A 26,116-nucleotide genomic window follows, 5' to 3' on the forward strand; every position below is an offset into this window, starting at 1 on the left:
TTTAATATCGTATTTTAATTGCCGTTTTTAATATTTGCGTGTGAACTGTTTCGGGATTTTATTATATTTAGCGGTAGTTACATACCGCGGATTTTTTTTTTAAAAAAATGAATGCACTACAATGCACGTTCGCTTAAGTGCCAACATCCCGTCCCCCAGTTTGGAGATTTAATTTTGGGAGCGTTTAAACCCCCAAAGAACGGCAACGCTAGCAAGTTATGCTGAGAAACAACCAAAGGAAACACCCCCAAACCATTTGCCAACCTCACACCAACTGCAAAATCAGGACAGCGTTTTGCTAGGGACCATGCCTGGTGATTAACAACCATAGGAATGTAGAGAAATAGGGTGTTTTGGTCTGGCAAGATCAGGCCCTTGCTGAGGGCCTTGCTCCAGATGGGGTCCCATGTCAAGAGCCCCCAGGATGTGCCACTCGTCTTTGCTATTGCCAGACACTGGAACCCCACTCCCTCAGAGAATCCTAGAATAGCAGAGTTGGAAGGGGCCTACAAGGCCATCCAGTCCAACCCCCTGCTCAATGCAGGAATCCACCCTAAAGCATCCCTGACAGGTGGTTGTCCAGCTGCCTCTTGAATGACTTTAGTGTGGGAGAGGCCACAACCTCACCAGGCAACTGATTCCATTGTCGTACTGCTCTAACAGTCAGGAAGTTTTTCCTGATGACCAGCTGGAATCTGGCTTCCTTTAACTTGAGCCTGTTATTCCATGTCCTGCACTCTGGGAGGACTCCTCCTTCTGGAATCCTAGAATAGTACAGTTGGAAGGGACCTATAAGGCCATCAAGTCCAACCCCCTTTGTCAGGGATGCTTTAATCCACCTTAAAGCATCCCTGACAAATGATAATCCAGCTGCCTCTTGAAGGCCTCTGGTGTGAGAGAGCCCACCACCTCCCTAGGTCATGGGTTCCATTGTCGTACTGCTCTCACAGTCAGGAAAAAACAGAGAAAACAAGCAATGGTGGCAGTTAGGAAGACCAGCAAAGGGCTGCCGCCTGCTTGCTTTCCACCTCTCTGTCTGGCAGGTAGAAACAATGGTGATGAGCAGGAAGCACAGGAGCAGGAGGTGACCATTAGCTTTTCTACACCAGGCATTCCCGACTGTTAGAGCAGTACAACAATAGAACCAGTGACCTAGAGAGGTGGTGGGCTCTCCCATACTAGAGGCCTTCAAGAGGCAGCTGGACAAGCATTTGTCAGGGATGCTTTAGGGTGGATTCCTGCATTGAGGAGGGGGTTGGACTCGATGGCCTTGTAGGCCCCTTCCAACTCTGCTGTTCTGTGATTCTATGATTCTATGACTGTTAGAGCAGTACGACAATGGAACCAGTTACCTAGGGAGGTTCTGGTCTCTCCCACACTAGAGGCCTTCAAGAGGCAGCTGGACAACCATCTGTCAGGGGTGCTTTAGGGTGGATTCCTGCATTGAGCAGGGGGTTGGACTCGATGGCCTTGTAGGCCCCTTCCAACTCTGCTGTTCTGTGATTCTATGATTCTATGACTGTTAGAGCAGTACGACAATGGAACCAGTTACCTAGGGAGGTTCTGGTCTCTCCCACACTAGAGGCCTTCAAGAGGCAGCTGGACAACCATCTGTCAGGAGTGCTTTAGGGTGGATTCCTGCATTGAGCAGGGGGTTGGACTCGATGGCCTTGTAGGCCCCTTCCAACTCTGCTGTTCTGTGATTCTATGATTCTATGACTGTTAGAGCAGTACGACAATGGAACCAGTTACCTAGGGAGGTTCTGGTCTCTCCCACACTAGAGGCCTTCAGGAGGCAGCTGGACAACCATCTGTCAGGGATGCTTTAGGGTGGATTCCTGCAATGAGCAGGGGGTTAGACTCGATGGCCTTCTAGGCCCCTTCCAACTCTACTATTCTACGATTCTATGATTCAACAGTTATCAGAGCTGCCCTGGACCCAACGGCCCCATCTGCATTCAAGAAGCAGCACCGGTTGCTACAGCTGCTCTTCCCCTCCGCAGGGCGAAGACTCGCTTTATTTTGAAAGTACAGAGCAATTTATGGGAAAGGAAGAAGTGACTCGGGGCAATGCAGGTCTTTGTGATCAACCTCTCTTGAGAGAGAAGTCTTTGAAACGTAATCTTTTCTGAGGCGTGTATTTACACCCACAGCAATATGCTTGTTCCGTGTGCTTCCCCCCTCCTTTTACTGTGCTCTGCTGTACTGAGCCAAATCCAGATCTTTTGGGGAAGCTATAAAGTCAGCTTAGAATTAAAAAGAAAAACAAAAGTCCTCGCTTTGCTTTTTATATATAAAAGCTAGACTTTAAAACACACACGCACAACCGTTATCCCCTCTCTGAAAAGTGCGGCAATTCCGTAGCGTGCGATACCCAAGAGACTCCCGGGTTGTTCAAAATGCAGGACATGAAAATCAACCGCTTCTATGGGGAAGGTAATTTAAAAAACAAGCCTGCTGCAGAGAGTGCAATAAAAGCAAATTAAAAGTTTGCGTTTGCAGTGTGCAAACAGTAGAGGGAGTGCCAGAGAACTCAAAACTCCAGTCTGGCTTTCAGCTGCTGCGGGGCGCAGAACAGCCAATGCAAAACTTTGAGGGGATACAGGAGCCTGCATTTACGTGGCCAAAGGAAAATGGCCATGTTAAAATAATGGATGCATCCTGAATTATTGCTTCTTTGGGTCTAGGGTGACCCTATGGAAAGGAGGACAGGGCTCCTGCGTCTTTAACAGTTGCATAGAAAAGAGAATTTCAGCAGGTGTCATTTGTATATATGGAGAACCTGGTGAAATTTCCTCTTCAGCACAACAGTTAAAGGTGGAGGAGCCCTGCCCTCTTTGGTATCTGGTCACTCTACAAAAGAGGGCAGCTTTAACTGTTGTGATGGAGAGGGGATTTCACCAGGTGCTGCATGTGTACAAATGACACCTGCTGAAATTCCCTGTTGTATTCAAGTGTTAAAGGTACTGCAGCCCTGTCCTCCTTTCCATATGGTCACCCTAGAATAGGCACATGGTCCCTTCTTTCAAATTGTAATAAGAGCCCTGTTGCATCAGACCAAAGTCCGGGCACACAATCCCATTGTAGTCCACCTTAGATATTTTATGTATTTATTTTATTAACAATATTCCCCATTCAAGAATTTTGCAGCGGTGAACAACAGAATAAAAGAATCGAACCAGAATCAAAACACGTTAAAACACATTTTTAAAAGAAACAACGTGCAAATAAAATCGCAACTGGCGATTGAGGGAAAGGCTTCCTGGAACGACATTTTCAGGAGGCGCCGGAAGGAATACAAGGTTGGCGCCTTCCTGACCTCCAAAGGCAAGGAATTCCATAGGAAGGGGGCCACCACACTGAAGGCTCTTCCCCTGGTAGACTTTAATCGGACAGCAGGTCCATGTGGAACAAGCAGGAGCATGACCTCAGATGACCTCAGTAACCGGCCAGGTTGAAAAGGGGAAAGTTTCTAGGTCCCAAATTGTTTAGGGCTTTGTACGCTAGTACAAGAACCTTAAACCTGGCCCAGTAGCGAATAGGAAGCCAATGTACATTCTCTTCAATGGGTCTACTCTGTGTAGGAGTACCATAAGATACTGCTACTCATAGCAGCCACCCAAACATGACCAGTTCAGACGGATCTGCTTCATTTATCCAACTGGCAATGCTGAGTTTCATGGCCAGTGGTGGCCATGAAACTCAGCGTTGAGTTTCATGGAAAATTTATAATTTATAATTATTATTTATAATAATTTATAGCAAATAAGAAAAAAAATATTTTTTATTTTAAAAGACTTTTCTTTTACATTTAGTTTGCAGGAAACTTTACCACACCAGTTCCCCCTTCAACCAACGCGGTGCACGAGAAAGGGTGATTGCAATTGGAGCCATGCATGCAAGTTTACCTTCTTATATGACAGGGCTAAACTGTGCACGTGGTTAGTAGGTCAAGGTTGTGAAATGGGCTGCAAATGCAGCACTCGAATTACGGGCTTAAGGCAGGAGGGGCTTAATTAGATCCACAACCAGCGTCCCTTGATGCCCCCCCCCCAGTTTTAGCCACATTACACCCTCCCCACAGCCTTCTAAAACAGTCATTCGGAGGGGAGACAGCAAAAGTAGGGTGACCATATGGAAAGGAGGACAGGGCTCCTGTATTTTTAACCATTGCATTGAAAGGGGAATTTCAGCAGGTGTCATTTGTATGCATGCAGCACCTGGTGAGATTCCCTCATCATCACAACAGTTAAAGCTGCAGGAGCCCCGCCCCCTTTTGTATCTGGTCACTCTAGTGTAGCTCTTGCAGTTTTAACAGTTGTGTTGAAAAGGGAATTTCAGCAGGTGTCATTTGTATGCATGCAGCACCTGGTGAGATTCCCTCACCATCACAACGGTTAAAGCTGCAGGAGCCCCGCCCTCTTTTGTACCTGGTCTTGCAGTTTTAACTGTTGTGATGAAAAGGGAATTGCACCAGGTGCTGCATGCATACAAATGACAACTCCTCAAATCCCCTCTTCCAAACAACTGTTTAGGATGTTTTAACAATGTATATTATGTTCTTAATTCAGTTTTATGTATTTTATATTTACTGTTGTTCCCTGCCTCGATCAAGATGGAAAGGCGGATAAGAAATAAATATTATTATTAAATATTTAATAAATATATATTCAATATATAATAATATATTATTATTAATAATGTTCTGCTTTTAATAATGTATTAGTTTGAAATGTTTTAATTAGTTATATATATATTATGGTATTTGTGTTCTACGCCACCTTGATCCAGAGGGAGCGGTGGGTAACAAATAAATATATTATTGTTGTTGTTATTATTATTAAGATACAGGAGCTCAGTCCTTCTTTCCATATGGTCGTCCTAAGCAAAATGTAATGGGGGCTGGAAGGGTCTCTCTCTGCCCCTTGTAATTGGAGCATTATTCAAATACAATAAAAACCTGCGTATTCAAAAGCTGAACAAACGAACGGGGGTCAAAGATATCCCTCCCTTGGGAAGGCTATTTGTTCTAGGCCTAGCACTGCAAAAGGTTGCCCATTGCCTAGCCAATCGGTGACAGAGTCTTCTGGATTTCTGGGGAGGGTCCCAGAAGGTCACCACTTCAACCACCCGGCATTTCCAGTCGAAATGATCAGGTTACAGGTAATGAGAAACACGTCTCTCTGCCGGAGACCCAGAGAGGCACCGCCAGTCAAAGGTGACAATGGTGAACTAGATGGTGTGTGGTGTTTGGTAGAAGGACGGCTTCCTGTGTTCCATGGAAGGGCGGCGCACCAGCCAAGATCAGAGAGCACAAGTGTCAGCCGCTGAGACGAGCGCGGAGAGGCAAAGCAGCCGGAGCTCAAAGTGAACAGCCATAAATATTTATTCGCTGCAGCTGACGGCGACTTCCAAGGAGATTTTGTTACTTGCCGTGGCAGAAACAGCAGGGGCTGGACAGCTACTCAGAGAGATGTGTGTCTGGCTGCACATCCTTTCCAGGACTATAAACACACACGCTAAACTGTGTGTATTTCCACTCGCCTTTCATAGAATCCTAGAATCGTAGAGTTGGAAGGCACCCATAAGGCCATTGAGGCCAACCCCCTGCTCAATGCAGGAATCCACCTTAAAGCATACCTGACAGATGGCTATCCAGCTGCACCTTGAAGGCCTCTAGTGTGGGAGAGCCCACAACCTCCCTAGGGCATTGGCTCCCTTGTCGTGCCGCTCTAACCGTCAGGAAGTTTTTCCTGATGCCCAGCCAGAATCTGACTTCCTGTAACTTGAGCCCATTATTCCATGTCCTGCACTCTGGGATGATCAAGAAGAGATCCTGGCCCTCCTCTGTGGGACAACCTTTGAAGTATTTGAAGAGTGCTATCCTGTCTCCCCTCAATCTTCTCTTCTCCAGGCTAAACATGCCTAGTTCTTTCAGTCTCTCTTCATAGGGCTTTGTTTTCAGACCCCTGATCATCCTGCTTGCCCTCCTCTGAACACGCTCCTTCTTCTGAGGAGACATCTTCATGTCTCCTCAGCCTTCTCTTCTCCAGGCTAAACAGGCCCAGTTCTTTCAGTCTTTCCTCAGGGCTTTGTTTCCAGACCCCTGATCATTTAATTTTTGTGAGCCACCCAGAGAGCTTCGGCTATTGGGCGGTATAAAAACGTAATAAATAAATAAAACGACATACCAGAAGAAATGTAAAGGTTAATGCAATGACAAAATCGCTACGACAAGAACTCTGTGATGTTTACTACACCTTGTGGCACACAGGTGCTGTATCTCTGGGTCTCTCTCTCTAGGCATGGTGTCAGGGAAGCCTCCTTGGATCTCTCTCTAGGCACGGAAGCCTCTGTGTGCAGTAGAGACCCTCATTTGGGACGTATGCAGCGTCTTTTATTTTCCCCTCGCCTTTCTCAATGTGACAATCTGGAATTGCTTGGTTAAACCCGCCTTACATTTCAAGTTCTGCGACAGGCTGGAGGGATTTGGGGGGCGAAGGAAGGAGCTGAAGGTCCCATGGGTGCTTCTGCCCCCCTTTCCCCATCAACAATTCCTCTCCTTGCCCTCCTACTCCCACCCCCGCCCCATGAGCAAATGCTCCCTGGCGCCGGGACTAAGACGCGCTCTGCCAGGCAGAATGATGAATAAATATTTGAAAATGTAATTGGAGTCATTGGGGACATGCAACGGGATTTAAACGATAACATGGCGTGCCTGACATGTCTCTGATGCTTTGGCTAATGAATGAAAATGAAAGGAATTAAAGATGCCTCAGGAGCCATTAACAGGGTGAGCCAGGAGATCAAACCCTCCAGTTATTTTCCCCCCTCACTACAAGAGGCATGGAGAATCCGCAGTCCTCCAGATGTGTGTTTGACTACAACTCCCATCATCCCTAAGTACAAGCCAGTCTGGCTGGTGATGATGAGTTTTGAAATTCAAAACCTAGAGGTACCCAAGTTCCCCATTCCACCTGTTGGACAAAACGAACATCTTCCTTATTTGAACCTGAACCTACCTGTACACTGCACTCAACATCTAAGGTCCTCCTCCGATTGCCTACTTCAAGGGAAACTCGGGGGATGGCAACAAGGGAGAGGGCCTTTTCGGTGGTGGCCCCCCGACTGTAGAATAATCTCCCTGACGAGGCTCGCCTGGCGACAACATTGTTATCTTTCAGGCGCCAGGTCAAGACTTTTCTCTTCTCCCAAGCTTTTAACAACATATAACAACGCTAAGTTTGCTTTTTAACGGACCCCAGAACTGTTACTTAAATGGATACTGTTGTTTTTGATGGTTTTAAATTTTGTATATTTTTAATGTTTACTGTTTTTAACTTTTGTAAACCGCCCAGAGAGCTTCGGCTCTGGGGCGGTATATAAATGTAATAAATAAATAAATAAATATTATTTATTTATTTATTTGTCCCTTTAAAGTATTTCTACACCACTCTTACGCTGAAAAGGCTCCCGGACCAGCTTCTATTCAATCAACAAAACAAGACGGCTCCTTCCCACAGGCTTACAATCTAAAAAAAAGCACAACACGAAAGGAAAATAGGATGAAGAGGGAAGAGGAAAACAAGCGAATCCTTGGCGACAATTCTTAAAGCTGGACGGTTGTTTTTATCGTGACCCACAGTCCACAGAGAAGAACAGACTGATGGAGATGGTGTTTCAGCAGGGAAGACGGAGTAGACCTGCGTCCCATGTCCCTAAGTTGCAGCCTGATGGCATGACTGTATCTTGGCATGTCCAGCCCGGAAGGAGGAGCTAGCTTCCGGCCAACTCTGGCCCTCCTAGTGCAGTAGTGGTTAACATGATCCCACGCTGGTTGCTTCACTTTCCTTGTTCTGTTCCTTTTACCCTTCCAGGTAGCCACTTTCCCATCCTAGGTAAGGGGTCTATATATGAGAATGACATCTATTGGCTTTGGACAAATTCACGTGGAGCACTTGCCAACTTCTGGTTGCATACAGCCACAGAGGGTCACAACCAAAATCACGTGGTTTGCTACAGCTAGGGTGACCATATGGAAAGGAGGACAGGGCTCCTGTATCTTTAGCAGTTATATAGAAAAGGGAATTTCAGTAGGTGTCATTCGTATGCATGCAGCACCTGGGGAAATTCCCTCTTCATCACAACAGTTAAAGCTGCATCCTACAAAACAGGGCAGGGCTCCTGCAACTTGAACTGTTGTGATGAAGAGGGAATTTCGCCAGGTGCTGCACACATAAAAATGACACCTGCAGAAATTCTCTTGTCAATACAGCTGTTGTCCTCCTTTCTGTATGGTCACCCTAGCTACAGCCAACTGGATTTAACGGCTTTGTGGACAAGTGAAGTCAAGGACAGTGAGGGCAAAATGCTTTAAAAGCAGAAAATGAAGACCGAGAAGACCATGCCAGTCATGGAAAACAGGAGTCCCTTTCTGACACTCTTTATACAAACCTGGAACAAGGTAAGTAATTTCGGCTCTGTCATAGCGAAAAAGTAACTAATCTACATTAAGCAATCATCCGTGATTGACAGATTATTTGCAGAGCGATGATTAAGTCCTGTGCTCAGCATCCATTTGAGGCATGGGCATGGCTCAAAGCGGCGTATATAAATGCAGGAGACATTTGTCTTTCTGCTGATTGTGAGCTAAGGAATGGCCAGCCCTGTGTGGCTGTGCTGATGCAAAATTAATTTTAGACGGGGCGGCGACAAACCAGACATGCAGTTGATTAAATGGCTGAGTATTACTTCTTGATTTAATGAATGGCAGCAGTTGCTTATTGCTTCAGACAATGCAAATAAGCAGAGTTTAGTACTTAATTAATCTATTTGGCGTGATTCTGGATTCATCGCATGACGCTAACCACTACTCCCACAGCACCTTGTGCAGCCTCATCCACGTCAACCTCACTGAATTCAGTGGGTCTTAAAGCTTCATCCCACGTAACTGTTTCCTTCAAATTATCCCCTACAGCGCTAAGCTGCCATCGTCGGCGTCGTTGTTGCTACCGGGTGGCTAGATCCTTTGCATACCAGGAAATGGGTTTAAGGGGGGAAATGTAAAAAAAGTAAAATAAAATAAATCAACGGATGAACCAATCCGATTCAAATTTGGTATGCTTAAAGCTCTCCTTAATATCTATTACTGTGCCAATTTTGTTGTCTTTATCATTAAAGCTTAGGCAGATGTAAGCATTTGTTTAATTTTTCTTCAAAACCTGCTCCTGCGCCCCAGTGGCCGCTCGGACAACAACAAATGATTCGCTCGAAAACTAGTAGCAAAATATTGCACTTCTTTTGGTTAAGAAGCGCAATTAAAGCAGGATGCATGGGAGTCCTTCACAATCAAAGCAGATTATAAGCTGGAAAACTTCGGAGTCCTTTGCACGCAATTCGCAGTGATCGCACAGTATAACGCTGGTGTGATAAAGCTCTTACTCCCAATTCAGTGGGTCTTACTCCCAATTCAGGGTGCGTAGGATTGCAGAGTACAGATGATCCCTTACTGTGATGATAGTCTGACATGGGATCAATCTGTGGAGGCTGATGGCTTCTTCTTCTTTTTTAGTAAGAAAATATATTAACAAACAGAAAAAAAAAGTTACGACCAAAACTAAAGCACAACATTACATTATCTCAATGTGGCAGCAACATACACACAAAAAAGAAGAAAACCTCCCAATAAAATACTTTGTCAGAAATATTGAATACATCTAATCCCCTGAATTAGAAATACAAATTCAATCTTTCATCCTTCCTTATCTGTCTTATAGAGCTGCCCCACCGGGAAACTTGGGTGACGGAGGAGAAAAAAAAGGTAGGGATTGGTTTATATATATGAAACGAGACCTTAAATTTTTCTATACTAGAAAACCCCCGGACAAGTTTACTGTGTTGCATGAATTTTTCTGACAAGGCAGTTTCCCACACCCTCGCCATCCACCTTTGTACAGAGAGATTATTCGCATTTTACCACTGAGCTGCAATTTCCATATGTGCAGACATTAACAGCAGAGTAGGGTGACCCTATGGAAAGGAGGATAGGGAGCCTGTATCATATTCATTCATATATATATATATATTATAAACATCCAAACAATACAACAATACAATATAAAACAATACCCCATAATACACAGAAATATAAAGTAAACAATTTAATAAACGTATGTTCTAACTTAATTCCATTTAACATAATCACAATTAACATAAATGTGCTCCCTCCAGCCAAGGGATCTTATTCATATTTCCAAAATCTCATTACTTCCTCTGGAGGTGTTTTCCCTCTCCCCTTTAATAATACAAATTCTAAAAATCCTGTATCTTTAACTGTTGTATTGAAAAGGGAATTTCAGCAGGTGTCCTTTGTATGCAGGCTGCACCTGGTGAAATTCCCTCTTCATCACAACAGTTCAAACTGCAGGAGCCCTGCCCTCTTTTGTAGGGCGACCAGAAAAGAAAATTTCAGCAGGTGTCCTTTGTATGCAGGCTGCACCTGGTGAAATTCCCTCTTCATCACAACAGTTCAAACTGCAGGAGCCCTGCCCTCTTTTGTAGGGTGACCAGATACAAAAAAAAGGCAGGGCTCCTGCAGCTTTAACTGTTGTGATGAAGAGGGTATTTCACCAAGTTCTGCATGCATACAAATGACGCCTGCTGAAATTCCCTTTTTGTCAAAGATATAGGAGCCCTGTCCTCCTTTCCATATGGACACCCTAGCTTGGACTTCTGTCTCAGACCTCGGATGCAGGACTCCTAAGTATCCTATGCCCACCCCCAAAGCTCTTTAGTGGCCACAAGATTGCTCTCTCCATGAAAAGGAGGATGTCATTCCCCAAGACCTGGCTGAGAAAAGGCGTGCGTATCTTTCTGGGGTCGTCATCAGACGGGGTGGGTGGGGGGAATTGTGTTTCCCTACCCTCATTTTGCCTCCGGCTGGTGTCCCACTATAGGGACGATCCGCTTCCCCTTTCTTCACATGGGGATGAAAGACGAAGTGAACAAGAACCATGTGGCCCATTCAGGGGGCATTTTTTATCGCGCTGCTTCTCCTGCACACAGCAGGAAATGGCGGCAAGTTTCATCACAGCCAAAAGAATCGGATTTTCTGGGTCTTTTTTTTTTGTGATGGATAAATAAGCAGAAGGAGCAAGAGATACGCGGGAGGCGGACAGCGTCGTGAGCAAGACCCACGAAAATCTGTGAGTGACCGGTAACGAGCGTGCAATAAAACGCTCGTATGATGACGCTGATGAGTGTAGGAATGATGTGAGCTTCCATATTTAATCTGGGAGGTGTGGGGAGGAGATCTGTACTCCAAAAAGAAAACTATTGGGAAAACGCACACGCTTACACACACGTGTGCGTGCACACACAAACAGAGTTTTATTCATTGTAGCCAATGCATGGCAGTAGTAGCAAAGCTTCCACGCTCCCCCCAAACTCTAAAATCAAGGCGGATTTAATTTGCATCATATGTAAAGCAGAAGTCTTCGTTGTTTTGCCCACAAGGCATACTAGTATATTAGCATACATAATGTGTCTTCTTTCTTCCTGGCTCTTCTTCACACGTCCTCAAGGGGGGAAGAAAATGAGGGCAGGGGGAATAAACGCCTTCGTGTAGCTGACTGTTCACTCCTGCAGGCAATTTTGACAGGGTCTGCTGCCGTTTGCCAACAGGGCAAAAGCATTGTCAGAGAGCTGGTGGAGGCTGGCGGCTCCGAGATCAGCGGGGCAGGGAATCCGCTTCGAGTTCCAGTCATCACACTAAAGAAGCTCTCCATGTTGCAATAAGTCCTTTAGAGTGCCGACTGAAACTCGGAGCAGATTCACTGCCCCACTGACATCAGCCAGCCTCCACTGCAGGGAGCACGTACCGTCCAGCATGACAGATGTGATTGTGACTCCTTGAGACTGCAATCCTATCCATGTCTACTCAGAAGTAAGTCCCACTGCATTCAATGAAGCTTGAACGCAGGGGTCTGGAAACAAAGCCTTACGAAGAGAGACTGAAAGAACTTGGCATGTTTAGCCTGGAGAAGAGAAGATTGAGGAGAGACATGATAGCACTCTTCAAATACTTAAAACGTTGTCACACAGAGGAGGGCCAGGATCTCTTCTCGATCCTCCCAGAGTGCAGGACACGGAATAACAGGCTCAAGTGACAGGAAGCTAGATTCCGGCTGGACATCAGGAAAAACTTCCTGGCTGTTAGAGCAGTACGACAATGGAACCAGTTACCTAGGGAGGTGGTGGGCTCTTCTCCCACACTAGAGGCCTTCAAGAGGCAGCTGGACAACCCTCTGTCAGGGATGCTTTAGAGTGGATTCCTGCATTGAGCAGGGGGTTGGACTCGATGGCCTTGTAGGCCCCTTCCAACTCTGCTATTCTATGATTCTATGTTCCCAGGTAAGTGAGTGTAAGATTGCAAGCTAATTCTAACACCAATTTGCACTCTATCTGCTCTGTGCTGTTTTTGCTGACTGCGATCGCCGTATCCTCGGTGGATTTAAAAGCCAAGACCAAGTTTGCTTCTTTTTTTTTTAATTAAAGGTATGTTTGAAACACATCTGCCTTGTTCAGGGCACGCTATGCCGTTGGACTTGATCACTTGGGGGACCTGTAAGCGGACACACCGGGGCCACAATTACTTTTCGAGAGAGGCAGGCGTGTGTTTCCACCAGGGATAGACAACACGTGGCCTTTGAGACTCCAACTCCCATCAGCCCCAGCCAGCATGGCCCATGGTCAGGGATGATGAGAGGTGTAGTCCAACATCTGAAAGGCCTCACAGGTTCTCTACCTCTGGGCTATCTATGCATTTATTACACTTCTAAACTAATATAACTTGTTTTGCTTACCCCGAACGTGACAACTGTAGTTTTGCTTAGATCAGGGGTGGGGAATAGGTGGCCCTCCAGATGGTGTTGGACTTCAACTCTCATCTTCCCCGACCATTGGTCATGCTGGCTGGAGCTGATGGGAGTTGAAGTCCAACAGCATCTGGAAGGTCAAACGTACCTAACCAAACATACCTTAGCATCTGCTGTAGATGCTAAGGATTTTCTACTGAAAATCAAGACCCATTCCTCCGCAGCTCTGCGATTCCCAGTGTTCCCTGGGGAGAAGAAATGACATGTTTGTTTGTAAGGGGGCATAGAAAAGTTAGACTATCTGTCCTGGTAGATAGGGATTGGTGAGAATTTAGTTTCAGTTCAGTTTTGATCAGAATTTACCAAAATTCACAACACTCTTCATCTTCAGGTCAAAAAAGGACTTGAGATTCTAAGAGATTTATCACACCAGGGTTATACTGTGCAATCACTGTGAATTGCATGCAAAGGACTCTGAAATTTTCCAGCTTATAATCTGCCTTTATTGTGAAGAACTCTGAAGTTTTCCAGTTCATAATCTGCTTTGAATGTGAAGTACTCCCATGCATTCTGCTTTAATTGTGCTATAAAGCCAAAAGACACGACCTATTTTGCTACTAGTTTTGGAGCGAATCATTTGTTGTTCTCCGAGTGGCCACTGGGGGCACAGGAGCAGAATTTGATATGTTTAAAGAAAAATTAAACAAATGCTTACGTCTGCGTAAGTTTTAAAGATAAAGGCATCAAAATTGGCACTGTAATAGATATTAAGGAGATCTTTAAGCATACCAAATTTGAATCGGATTGGGTCATCCGTTGATTTTTTAATGATTTTTAGATTTCCCCCCTCAAACCCATTTCCTGGTCTGCAAAGGATCTTAGGAACGCTGCCGCCCAGGGTGTGATTTAGCTAACAACAATAACAACAACAACAACAGCTTAGTGCTGTAGGGGATAATTCGAGGGAAACAGGTACGTGGGATGAAGCTATAAAAAAAAGGGGGGGGGAGAAACCAAAATTGATAGATTTGGCCATCCAGGCTCAGGGTTTTCAGTGCTCTGCTCTAAAAAGTCTGAATTTGAACCTCTGTGTATTTAAAAATGTGTGTGTGTGTGTGTGTGTGTGTGTGTGTGTGTGTGTGTGTGTGTGTGATGAATTAGGGATGCCACCTCTTCTTTAAACAGTGATACATTGTGCTGGAAAGAGCTGGGTGGCCATTTCAGTTCAGTTCATTTTTTTGATAAGAATTGACGAACATTCACAAATTTCACCTTCGGGATAGAAAGAAATGGAGACGTAAATAATTTGCATGCGGGAGAAAGCAGAGTTCTCCTCTTCCCTTGCTACCATATCCTTTATCAGAGATTCCGCCTGGGTCCTTCCCGGCTCTCTGCTCCTTCCCCAAAGGCCGCCGGCTCCAAAGAGCCGAGCAGATTGTGAACCAATCTGCTAAGCCAGGATTTGGCCAAGAAGTGGATCTGAAACCAGCCGGCCGGCCTCCTTAATGCTCCAGCTAAGAAGGCTGCCACTTCCTCCCTGACTGATCCTTGCCTGTTTTATTTATTTATTAATTAATTACATTTCTATACCGCCCAATAGCCGGAGCTCTCTGGGCGGTTCACAGAAATTACAAACATTCAAATTATAAAACAACAGTATAAAACCATAATATAAAATACAATATAAAAGTTCAACCAGATAAAAACAGCAGCAATGCAAAATTACAAATTTAAAACACCAGGTTTAAATTTATTTATAGCTTGTTAAAATGCTGGGAGAATAAAAAGGTCTTCACCTGGCATCTAAAAGCATATAATATAGGTGCCAAGCGAACCTCCTTAGGGAGCTCATTCCACAGCCAGGGTGCCACAGCAGAGATGGCCCTCCTCCTGGTAGCCACCTGCCTCACTTCCTTTGGCAGGGGCTCACGGAGAAGGACCCCTGAGGATGACCTTAGGGTCCGGGCAGGTACATACGGGAGGAGGCGTTCCTTCAGATAGCCTGGCCCCAAGCCGTTTAGGGCTTTAAATGTTAATACCAGCACTTTGAATTGGGCCCGGACCTGGACTGGCAGCCAATGAAGATGTAAAAGGATTGGCGTGATGTGGTCTCGTCGGCCAGTTCCTGTTAGCAATCGGATCAAGTCATGGAGAACTTCTCGACGTTTATCTGGCAGGGGGATCGCTTGCGGTGACGGAAAGGAGAGGAGGCGTGTGTGCCTCAGAGGCCTTCGTTCTCCTGCGGCTTCTCGCTGCTTTTTGACAAGTGTCAGGCAAGGATGTCGCCTGACCCTGACCTTTACTGAGTGGGTGTCAATCAAGCTTTGAACGCAAGCTTTGAACGCACACGTTGTGCATGGAGACACCCCCCCACCCCCAAAGCTCCTGCTGCATGCCGTCACCAGGGCCTTCTGCTCGGCTGTGCGAAGGAAACGCAGGAGGCATCTACAGATCATTCGACTGGGGTGACTGTGAGCATGCAAGGCTAGTGCTTAACGCTACGCTGGTGAAGCCCCGAAACTGAAGTGTTTCACATGGGATGGGAGCGGTGCCCTCGTTCCGGCAGGATCAATCTTCTCACTTATTAATTCTGGCAGTCATGTCAACCCCAGAGGCCGGTGGCTCCGATGTCAGCGAGGCAGTGAATCAGAACCAGTCAGGCCTCTAAAGGAGCGATCCAAGGTCCTTCACCACCAGCCTCCACTGCTTCACACCTTTATTTATTTATTTATTTATTTACTGGTTCCTCTCTATTCGGCCCTGGTTAGGCCTCATCTAGAGTATTGCATCCAGTTCTGGGCTCCACAATTCAAGAAGGACGCAGACAAGCTGGAGCGTGTTCAGAGGAGGGCAACCAGGATGATCAGGGGTCTGGAAACAAAGCCCTATGAGGAGAGACTGAAAGAACTGGGCATGTTTAGCCTGGAGAAGAGAAGATAGAGGGGAGACATGATAGCACTCTTCAAATACTTAAAAGGTTTAGCCTGGAGAAGAGAAGATTGATGGGAGACTCTTCAAATACTTAAAAGGTTGTCACACAGAGGAGGGCCAGGATCTCTTCTCGATCGTCCCAGAGTGCAGGACACAGAATAATGGGCTCAAGTGACAGGAAGCCGGATTCCATCTGGACATCAGGAAAACCTACTGACTGTTAGAGCAGTACAACAATGGAACCAGTTACCTAGGGAGGTTGTGGGCTCTCCCACACTAGAGGCATTCAAGAGGCAGCTGGACAACCATCTGTCAGGGATGCTTTAAGGAAGATTCCTGCATTGAGCAGGGGGTTGGACTCAATGGCCTTACAGGCCCCTTCCAACTCTATGATTCTATGAATCTCACAACCAAAAGAACCTAAAACCTGCACTGCTGCCCCTTCCATTTCTCGCCGTCCAGATACCTGCAGTGCATGTAGCAGTTAATATTGCTTTATCTTGCTACAAAATACTCTCGCCTCTTTCACAAAGATTTATTACAATCAGAGCGGCATCAGTCTCTCCTCTTTTGGGAAAGGGCAAAGTATACATTTAAGGCAGCCAACCTGGCATCTTCCAGATGCATTGGAATACCATGGTCATGTTGGCTTGGGATGATAGGAGATGTATTCCATCACATCTGGAAGGCACCAGGTTGGGGAAGGGTGATTGAAGCTAATGAAGTCGTATTAAATCCAAGTCGCCAGGCTGGGAGGCAATTCCAGAATTTTCATAAGCTTCCCAAAGCAATTAATGGCCTTTTTCATCATCCATTAACAGATGGGAGGCAAGGAGAAGATACTGGCTAAAATTGGTAATCTGTTAATACAATTGGGGAACTGGGAATGGCACTGAGAAGGCAAAGAATGAATGGGTAACAAATCCCAAAGAGAGGAGCTTTCCGGCCTCAGAGGTGCTGAAACGGTCTCTTCTTATTCGTTAGAGTCCCAGTTGTATTCGTGGAACTGGCAACACAGTTTCATTTGCTAAAGCAGTCGTTGGGAACACGGATGAGGGAGATTCCAACACTGCAGGCATAGTCAAAAGGATTCCTGGCAGGAGGTGACGCTGATCCAGAGTTCTGGAAGAGGCCAAAACAAGATTATTGTGCTGTACCCAATTGCTTTGTGTCTTGCTGCTGTTCCATGGAAGCAGAGAAAAAGCACACACTGGCTGTTTGGACGACGGAACAGTCAATGGTGGATTAATAGTCAACTCTACGGTTGATTATCGAGAGGGCACTCCCCTCGTGACATGATTATAATCAACCGTGGTGTGGATTAAGGCCACCGTAGAGTTGACTATTAGTCAACGGTGCGTTTGATTGACACATCCCCCACCCTCTGTCCCCCCTCAGTCCTCCCTCTGGTTTCCCATCAGCCATTGCGAGTTCCTCTGGCTGGACTAGAGTGACAGATGCTGCTTTGGTCGCTCTTGCCAGGGGACTCTGCAGTCGCCGAAAATTATCAACCGTGTGTGACGAAACAGCCCAACGGTTGTTCCAATAACCAACTCTGCACAGTGTTGGTTATTTGCGTTGGCTATTTCAGCCAAATAACCAACCGTGGTGTGAAGAGGTCCCGACAGATGACACAATTACCAACCACTGACTATTTAATCTATTGTTGGTTATAGTGTCGTCCGAACCCACTCACTGTGATGCCAGCCAGGCAGAGAATTTAGTTTCCCAGAAGCCTCAGCTCAATCACTCTCCAGAAGTTAGTTGGCTGGCTATGAGGGATTTTATTTATTCATTTATTTATTTATTTATGTTTATATCCTACCTTTTCCTCCAAGTTCATAGAATCATAAAATAGTACAGTCCAAGGCCATTGAGTCCACCCCCCCTGCTCAATGCAGAAATCCTCCTCAAAGCATTCCAGACAGATGACTGTCCAACTGCCTCTTGAAGGCCTCTAGTGTGGGAGAGCCCACCACCTCCCTAGGTAACTGGTTCCATTGTTGTACTGCTCTAACAGTCAGGAAGCTTTTCCTGATGTCCAGCCAGACTCTGGCTTCCCATAACTTGAGCCCATTCTTCCGTATTCCTGTTGATCAAGGAGAGATCCTGGCCCTCCTCTTTGTGACAACCTTTTAAGTATTTGAAGAGTGCTCTCATGTCTCCCCTCAGCCTTCTCTTCTCAAAGCTGAACATGCCCAGCTCTTTCAATCTCTCCTTGCAGGGCTTTGTTTCCAGACCCCTAATCATCCTTGTTGCCCTCCTCTGATGTACTTTATTATTATTATTTATTACAATTATATCCCACCTTTCTTCCTCCAAGGAACCCAAAGCGGCATACACAATCCTCCTCTCCATTTGTATCCTCACAACAACAACCCTGAGAGGTAGGTTGGGCTGAGAGTCTGTGACTGGCCCAAAGTCACCCAGTGGGTTTCCATGGCCAAGTGGGGACTAGAACCCGGATCTCCTGACTCCCAGTCCATCACCTTAGCCACTACACCACACTGGCTCTCAGTGTATCCTCATGCTCTCCGTTTTATCCTCACAACAACCTTGTGAGGTAGGTTAGCCTAAGAGTCCATAACTAACCCAAAGTTACCCAGTGAGCTTCATGGCCAAGTGGGGATTTGAACCCAGTTCTTTCCTCCCCCTCCCAGTCCAACCCTCTAACAACTGCATCACAGCGAATCATTCTCCATTCTCTGATTGTCTTGGTAGGGTGTTGGACTGGTCTCATTTCCCCCTTCTTCTGTCCTTCCCTGAGCTAAATAATGCATCCAGATGGCCCAAGAGAGCTTTTGCTGATGTGACGGTTCTCTATTGCCTGCGAAAACGGCCTAAGCCTCACTGTTCGGGGTGGAATCGCGCCAACAGATGGCAAGAATAGCAGCTGAACACTCTTTCATTTCATCTCCTCCACTTTTAATGGCCAGTCCTAATGGCCGCATTTCTGCTCCAAGCAACTGTGTACTCATCACCTCCACGTAGAACACATAGCGTACACGCCTCTCCTGCCTCCCAGTTAAGGACCTTGGGAGATGCTAAGAGATCACTGCTGACTAAATGCTTGTACGCTATGATTATATAATGCGTTATTATTCACAATAATCATTATGAAACTATAATTATAATAGTGATGATAATTCTTCATTTATTTCTTGAGAGCCTAGGGTAACTTTCGTGCTTTCCGGATGTTTTGGACTTCAGCTCTCACCAGCCCCAGACAGCATGGTCAATATTCAGGAATGTGGGGAGATGCGGTACTCTAAAGCAACTGGAGGACATTAGGATGGGAAGGATAGAATAGACACCGTACCTTGTCACACAGAGGAAGGCCAGGATCTCTTCTCGATCATCCCAGCGTGCAGGACACGGAATAACAGGCTCAAGTTACAGGAAACCAGATTCCGGCTGGACATCAGGAAAAAGGTCCGAACTGTTAGAGCAGTGCGACAGTGGAACCACTGACATAGGGAGGTTGTGGGCTCTCCCATACTAGAGGTCTTCAAGAGGCAGCTGGACAACCACCTGTCAGGCATGTTTGAAGGTGTCTTCCTGCATTGAGCAGGGCTTTGGACTTGATAGCCTTATAGGCCCCTCCCAACTCTACTATGATTCTACGATAATGTATCTCTTGCAACCTTCATCACAGTGGTAGGCTCTAGGTCAGCTTTCCCAAATCCGGTGTCCTCCAGATGTTTCAGACAACTCCCATAATCTCCAACTATTGCCCATGCTGGCTGGAACTTAGAAGAGTTATAGTTCAAAGACAACATATCAGTGGTCCTGTTCAGACAACACACTAAGCCATGGTTAAGCCACTAATCCTTTTGTAGCAAATGGTTAGTGAGGGTGTTTAAACCATGGTTATGTAGCCACCAGGGTTAGGAATCGTTCACATGACATGCTAAATCATGGTTCACATGACACACTAAGCCATGATGTTGCGCACGCATAGATATTGTTGGTGGGGGGCAGGGGGTTAATGAAAACTGGTGTCATTGCTAATGAGCTTCTCTACATCTTAAAAAGCATCCCACTGCATCCCCAGGGCCTTCTGCTTCCACTTTCTTTCTGGGATTGCAATCGGCTCAATTACATGGTTGGACAAATAGTTTGAATTGAATACTTCCTCTTTCTGCGTGCTCCATTCACTTCCATTGAGACAGCGCCATCTACTTGCGGAATTATTGTGCTACACTGAATTTACACACTGGGAAATCGCGTTTTATCCAGATAGTACCAAATTATCTGTGGTTCTTTTCAAAAGAAGGATCTCCTGGGGATAGCGCCGGAGGCATCCTGTTTGTTGAGGAAGTCGTGTAATGGACCCTCAAACTTCCGTGAGTGCCCGATCACAAGCGTGCAATAAATTGCTCGTTTAGAGGAGCGCAATGATACATTTAGTGTCACCTCTAATTTGGCCCTCAATCTCCGAGCGGTATATACAGTTGCATCACATCCCTAGCCCATGTGCCTGCATTAAGTCCTCGTGAAGTGTACGGCTTGTCATTTCACACACCACAGCTCATGAGCAGTCACTGTTATTTTTTCTCTCTCGATGACACAACACAGGACAATTATATTTTCTTAGCTTATGTAGAACAAACCATCTTCTTGGCTTTGATATCCGTGGAAGACAGGCTAATGCAGGGTAAAGAAATTACAGCATTATATCTTGCTATAATAATAGAGGTGTTACACCTGTATCTTTCTTTTCATCTGATAAATGTCAGGTGTATGCTTTTGAAAAACAGGCAACAGCCATTTGTGTTGAAATCTCTCTCTCTCTCTCTTTCTCTCCCCTTTTCCCTCCTGACCTCATCAAAGCCCTAGTGCCAGTGATTTAAAAACACATCTTTAATAAGAAGATTTCTTATTAAAGAAATTTTATCTTTGATTTCCTCTGTACCTTGTGTTACCGCTGAATGGGTTGTGACGCTCATATTAGAGAGAGTCTCTCTGGCTTACAGGGGTCGTTGGTAAAGCACCTTGCTAGAAAGTCTCGGCTCTGACATTTTGTTTGAAGAAAAATTGCTCTTTTGAATTTCCTTTGCAAACAAAAAACAAAACAAAAAAACCCAAAAATTCTTTTGCTCCACCGGTAATGCAGCTGCAATCACAAAGATGAGGGGTTGAAACAAGCTTGAATCAAACCCCGTCCGATTATTCCTTTGATGCTTGCATGGCTGGTTGATGGTCCGGCACACTTAGTTGATGTTTCAACGATGAAAGCTGATGCTTAGGCCATGGCCTCTTGGGAGTTGGGAAGGGATATGCCAAATTATAAGGCATAGTCCTGAAAGTTGGGGTGGCATGCAGTCAGTCTCAGGTGGTTTTGGAGTTCAGCGTCTCTGATTCGCTGTGTGATAGACACTTTAGCTTTAATGTATCCCAAAACCCATATGGTGTCAGCCTAGAATACCTGCCTGTCCCAACATGAACCTACCTGTACACTACGTTCAACATCTAGGGTCCTCTTCCGGGTGCCTACTCTGAGGGAAGCTCAGAGAATAGCAACAAGGGAGAGGGCCTTTTCAGTGGTGGCCCCCCAATTGTGGAACGATCTCCCTGACGAGGCTCACCTGGCACCAACATTGTTATCTTTTCGGCACCAGGTCAAGACTTTTCTCTTCTCCCAGGCATTTAACAGCATATGCTGAGGTTTTTTTCCTTAACTGACCCCAGAATAGTTGTTTTTAAATAGATATTGTCTGCTTTTATGCTTTCTATGGTTTTACATTTTGTATGTTTGTTTTTATTGTTCACTGTTTTTAATCTTTGTAAACCGCCCAGAGAGCTTGGGCTATGGGGTGATTATATATATATATATATATATATATATATATATATATATATATGCCCAAATACTGCAATTTTGCCGACAATGTCCCTTTCCATTTGGATTTAAATGGGTCAATCAAAGTCAGCGGGACAAGACCCACAGTACGGAATTCAATGTTTGCCAGAAATTCATTTTAGATGTCAGTCTTCATGCCTCCACAGTGATTTGTCCTGCCTCTAACCGTAAGATTGTATTAAGCACGCAGCAGAGGGTTCCTGATATTGCTCTTAGAAATGTTGTTTGTGCAACCTCAAAAGGGGCACAGCCTTCAATAACACACATCTGACAGCCATACAACATCTGTGAAATTACTGTAGCAGGGAAAACTTACATGGCAGCACGAATATATTGGCCAGCTTTAGCATAAAATGAGGGGCGTGCTTTGTCTGGGACTTCCACCAGCAAGATGATTGAAAGGTTACACCTAGGTAACCTGCTTGATTTGAGGTCCATCGATCTTCCATCGATACTTGGTCCTCTTTCTAGTAAAGACCAGGACGTTAGTTTTGGTGTAAGGTATTGGCTGCAGTCCGTCTTTACAATAGGAAGGTAAAACACTAAGAAGACACTTCAGGCCTCTGCTTGACAGTGATAGGAACACTCCATCAACTAGGGTGACCATATGAAAAGGAGGAGAGGGCTGTTGTATCTTTAACAGTTGTATTGGAAAAGGAAATTTCAGCAGGTGTCATTTGTATATATGGGGAACCTGGTGAAATTCCCTCTTCATCACAACAGTTAAAGCTGCCCTCTTTCAAATCTGGTCACTCTAGTAGCTCTTGCACCTTTAACTGTTGTGATGAAGAGGGAATTTCACCAGGTTCCCCATATATACAAATGACACCTGCTGAAGTTCTCTTTTCTATGCAACTGTTAAAGATACAGGAGCCCTGTCCTCCTTTTCATAGGGTCACCCTACATCAACTGCATATAGGAGGACAGACAGAGGTGTATTTGCCAGTTTGGGAGGATGTGAGTTTATCTTTTTCAAGGACTGAGCCAGGGAATTAATCTAAAAGTTCATCAAAGTGGGGGCCAAGATACACCCGTCTTACTCCATTATATGTGGGTATCGGCCCTGTGAAATAGGATGACCATATGAAAAGGAGGACAGGGCTCCTGTATATTTAACAGTTGAATTGAAAGGGGACTTTCCCTCTTCCTCACAATTGTTAAAGCTGCAGGAGCCCTACCCTCTTTTGCGTATGATCACTCTAGTATAGCTCCTGCACCTTTAACGGTTGTGATGAAGAGGGAATTTCACCAGGTTCTCCATACATACAAATGACACCTGCTGAAATTCCCCTTTCTATGCAATTGTTAAAGATACAGGAGCCCGGTCCTCCTTTCCATAGGGTCACCATATGTTAAATGGTCACATCTGACCTTCAGATGTGTATTTTCATAGGGACTCTGCATAAGTATTATTTATTGATTATATGTATTTATATCCCACCTTTTGACCAGTGCTGGGCCTCAGGGTGGCATCACAACATTTAAAACACGTACAATAAAAACCTATAAATAGAGATATACAAACGTTTAAAGTATATTAAACATATTCCAATTTTAAAACATTTAAAATGACAACTTTAAAAAGTCCTTGACACAGACGGAGGTCCAGTTCATTCTCCAAAGGAGTAGGGGAGTTTAATATTGGCCAATTTTGCTTTCTGCACCGCCGGTATTGTTCTATTAGAGAGGGTTTTTTTCATGGCAATACATTCATGGTCAAACCAGTGCTTGGATTTTTTAGTGTAGACTTTTGGTGGAACGTTGGGTTTCAGATGGTTTTGTATGAGCAGAATTATATCTGGAACAGAGTAAAAGCTACTGTTGGTGTGTCTGCGGTTAGCAGTGCTTCTCAGTGCTGAAGGCTACCTTCAAAGTACAGTAACTCTGTTATATTTTGACTTAATATGTTTGAATGGACCCTTGGTCTGATCCAGCATGGCTCTTCTCATGTTCTTAACTGCAACCTGAGCAAAGCTGGGTCCGTTTGCTAGTGAGTTTTAAAGCCAAGCAGAACTCTGATTATGCAAGACAGGGATTCCAAGCCAAATATTTATTTATTTGTTACATTTATATACCACCCCACAGTCAAAGCTCTCTGGGCGGTTTACAACAGTTAAGAATAGTAAACATTAAAAAGTATACAAGATTTAAAAACAACAACAGAAACATAAAAACAGTATAAAAAAACAGTATCCATTTAAAAAACAACAATTCTGGGGTCCATTAAAAACAAACTTAATGTTGTTAAATGCTGTTAAAATGCTGTTAAAATGTTAAAATGGCTGGGAGAAGAGAAAAGTCTTGACCTGGCGCCGAAAAGATAACAATGTTGGCGCCAGGTGAGCCTCATCGGGGAGATCATTCCACAGTTGGGGGGCCACCACTGAGAAGGCCCTCTCCCTTGTTGCCATCCTCCGAGCTTCCCTCGGAGTAGGCACTCGGAGGAGGACCTTAGATGTTGAGCGCAGTGTACGGGTAGGTTCATGTCGGGAGAGGTGTTCCATCAGGTATTGTAGTCCCAAGCCATGTAGGGCTTTATAGGTTAAGACCAGCACCTTGAATTGGGCTCGGAAACATATAGGCAGCCAATGCAAGCGGGCCAGAATCGGTGTTATATTGTCAGACCTCCCTGTTCCAGCTATCAATCTGGCTGCCGCATTCTGCACAAGCTGCAGCTTCCGAACCGTCTTCAAAGGCTGCCCCATGTAGAGGGCATTGCAGTAATCTAATTTGGAGGTTACCAGAGTATGGACAACCGAAGCTAGGTTATCCCTGTCCAGATAGGGGCGTAGCTGGGCCACCAACCAGAGTTGGCAGAAGGCACTCCGTGCCACCGAGGCCACCTGAGCCTCAAGTGACAGAGATGGTTCTGGGAGAACCCCCAAGCTACGAACCTGCTCCTTCAGGGGGAGTGCAACCCCATCCAGAACAGGTTGAACACCCACCATCCGGCCAGAAGAACCACCCACCTTCAGCATCTCAGTCTTGTCTGGATTGAGTTTTGGTTTATTAGCCCTCATCCAGTCCGTTGTCACAGCCAGGCACCGGTTCATCGCATCCACAGCCACACCTGATGAAGATGAAAAGGAGAAGTAGAGCTGCGTGTCGTCAGCGTACTGATGACAACGCACTCCAAAACTCATGACCGCACCCAACGGTTTCACGTACATTGAGGAGACAACATTACAAAGCCTTCAAAGCCTCAGTTTACCCAGGTGTAAAATGGGCACCAGCAACTACCTTCTCTGTGGGTTAAAGGCAACAAGGATGACAATCAAATTAGTTCTGGCAGGATAGCTTAATGACAACTTGGATGGATTCTGGGAGTCTTCCTCCTTGCCTTTGCTGCCAACGCCAAGCAGTGCTTCCAGCGAAGGTACTTAACCTTTCTCGCCAGACCAGGATCCAAATTAAAACTCTGATCTGCTTTTATGGGCACTTATGGCCCACTTACTCCTGTGACCCCCCCCCCCCGCGCTTCTGTAGGCACAGCAATCTTGGAGCTAATTGGCTGGCATTTTCGAAAGCACTTTGCAGATGAAAAGTGCTCGGTAAATACAAAAGCCTTTTTGTTATAATTAGGAAGCCCAAGCTGAGGAGTATAAAAACACACTTCTAAAAGAAGATTAGCTTCCTTTGCATACAATTAATCCCTGCTTTAATGACAGCAGTTTCTTGAATTCGTGGCATGTACATTTGATGGAGGGGGTGGCGGTGACGATTTTGCTCAATCGAGAGCCTTGTTTTAGACAAGGGAGCACCATGGATTCCACCACTATCTCTCCCTGAACCATTATCATCATCATTATCATCATCATCATATCATGGCCCTCTTTTGTATCTGGTCACTCTGGGCAGGACTCCTGCAGCTTTAACTGTTGTGATGAAGAGGGACTTTCACCAGGTGCTGCAGGCATGCAAATGACACCTACTAAAATTCCTACACCTACACCTACTAAAATTCCCTTTTCTATACAACTGTTAAAGACACAGGAGCCCTGTCCTCCTTTCCATAGGGTCACCCTATCCAAGTTTGTCATGGGACTTCCATGTTTAGAAGCAGTATACCATCTGTCAGGGATGCTTTAGGGTGGATTCCTGCATTGAGCAGGGGGTTGGACTCGATAGCCTTGTAGGCCCCTTCCAACTCTGCTATTCTATGATTCTATGATTCTATGACATCCAAGTACCAGGTTGCTGGAAACCCAGCAAGGGAGGGCTCTCATCTCCATGCCTAGCTTGTGGATTTCCCAGATATACCCAACTGTGGGAAACAGGTTGGTAGACGAGATGGACCGTTAGTCTAATCCAGCAGGACAATTTATACTAGGGTGACCCTATGAAAAGGAGGACCGGGCTCCTGTATCTTTAACAGTTGTATTGAAAAGGGAATTTCTGCAGGTGTCATTTGTATATATGGAGAACCTGGGGAAATTTCCTCTTCATC

At 45.4% G+C, this 26,116-nt stretch overlaps 2 protein-coding genes across 3 annotated transcripts in view; both read right to left on the bottom strand.

The window, feature by feature from the left end:
* ATP6V1G1 (ATPase H+ transporting V1 subunit G1) overlaps positions 1 to 26,116 on the bottom strand; it is a 210,713-nt gene that overhangs the window by 24,035 nt on the left and 160,562 nt on the right. The gene's annotated exons all lie outside the window — the stretch shown is intronic.
* The window catches only part of NIBAN2 (niban apoptosis regulator 2), a 413,466-nt gene continuing 401,272 nt past the window's right edge, over positions 13,923 to 26,116 (bottom strand). The window contains exon 15 of the mRNA XM_063144774.1: positions 13,923 to 13,934. The gene's annotated coding sequence lies outside the window, so the exon portion shown is untranslated. The remainder of the gene's footprint in view (positions 13,935 to 26,116) is intronic.

The sequence above is a fragment of the Elgaria multicarinata genome, chromosome 19 (genome assembly GCF_023053635.1).
Source record: "Elgaria multicarinata webbii isolate HBS135686 ecotype San Diego chromosome 19, rElgMul1.1.pri, whole genome shotgun sequence".
Classification (NCBI taxonomy): Eukaryota; Metazoa; Chordata; class Lepidosauria; order Squamata; family Anguidae; genus Elgaria; species Elgaria multicarinata.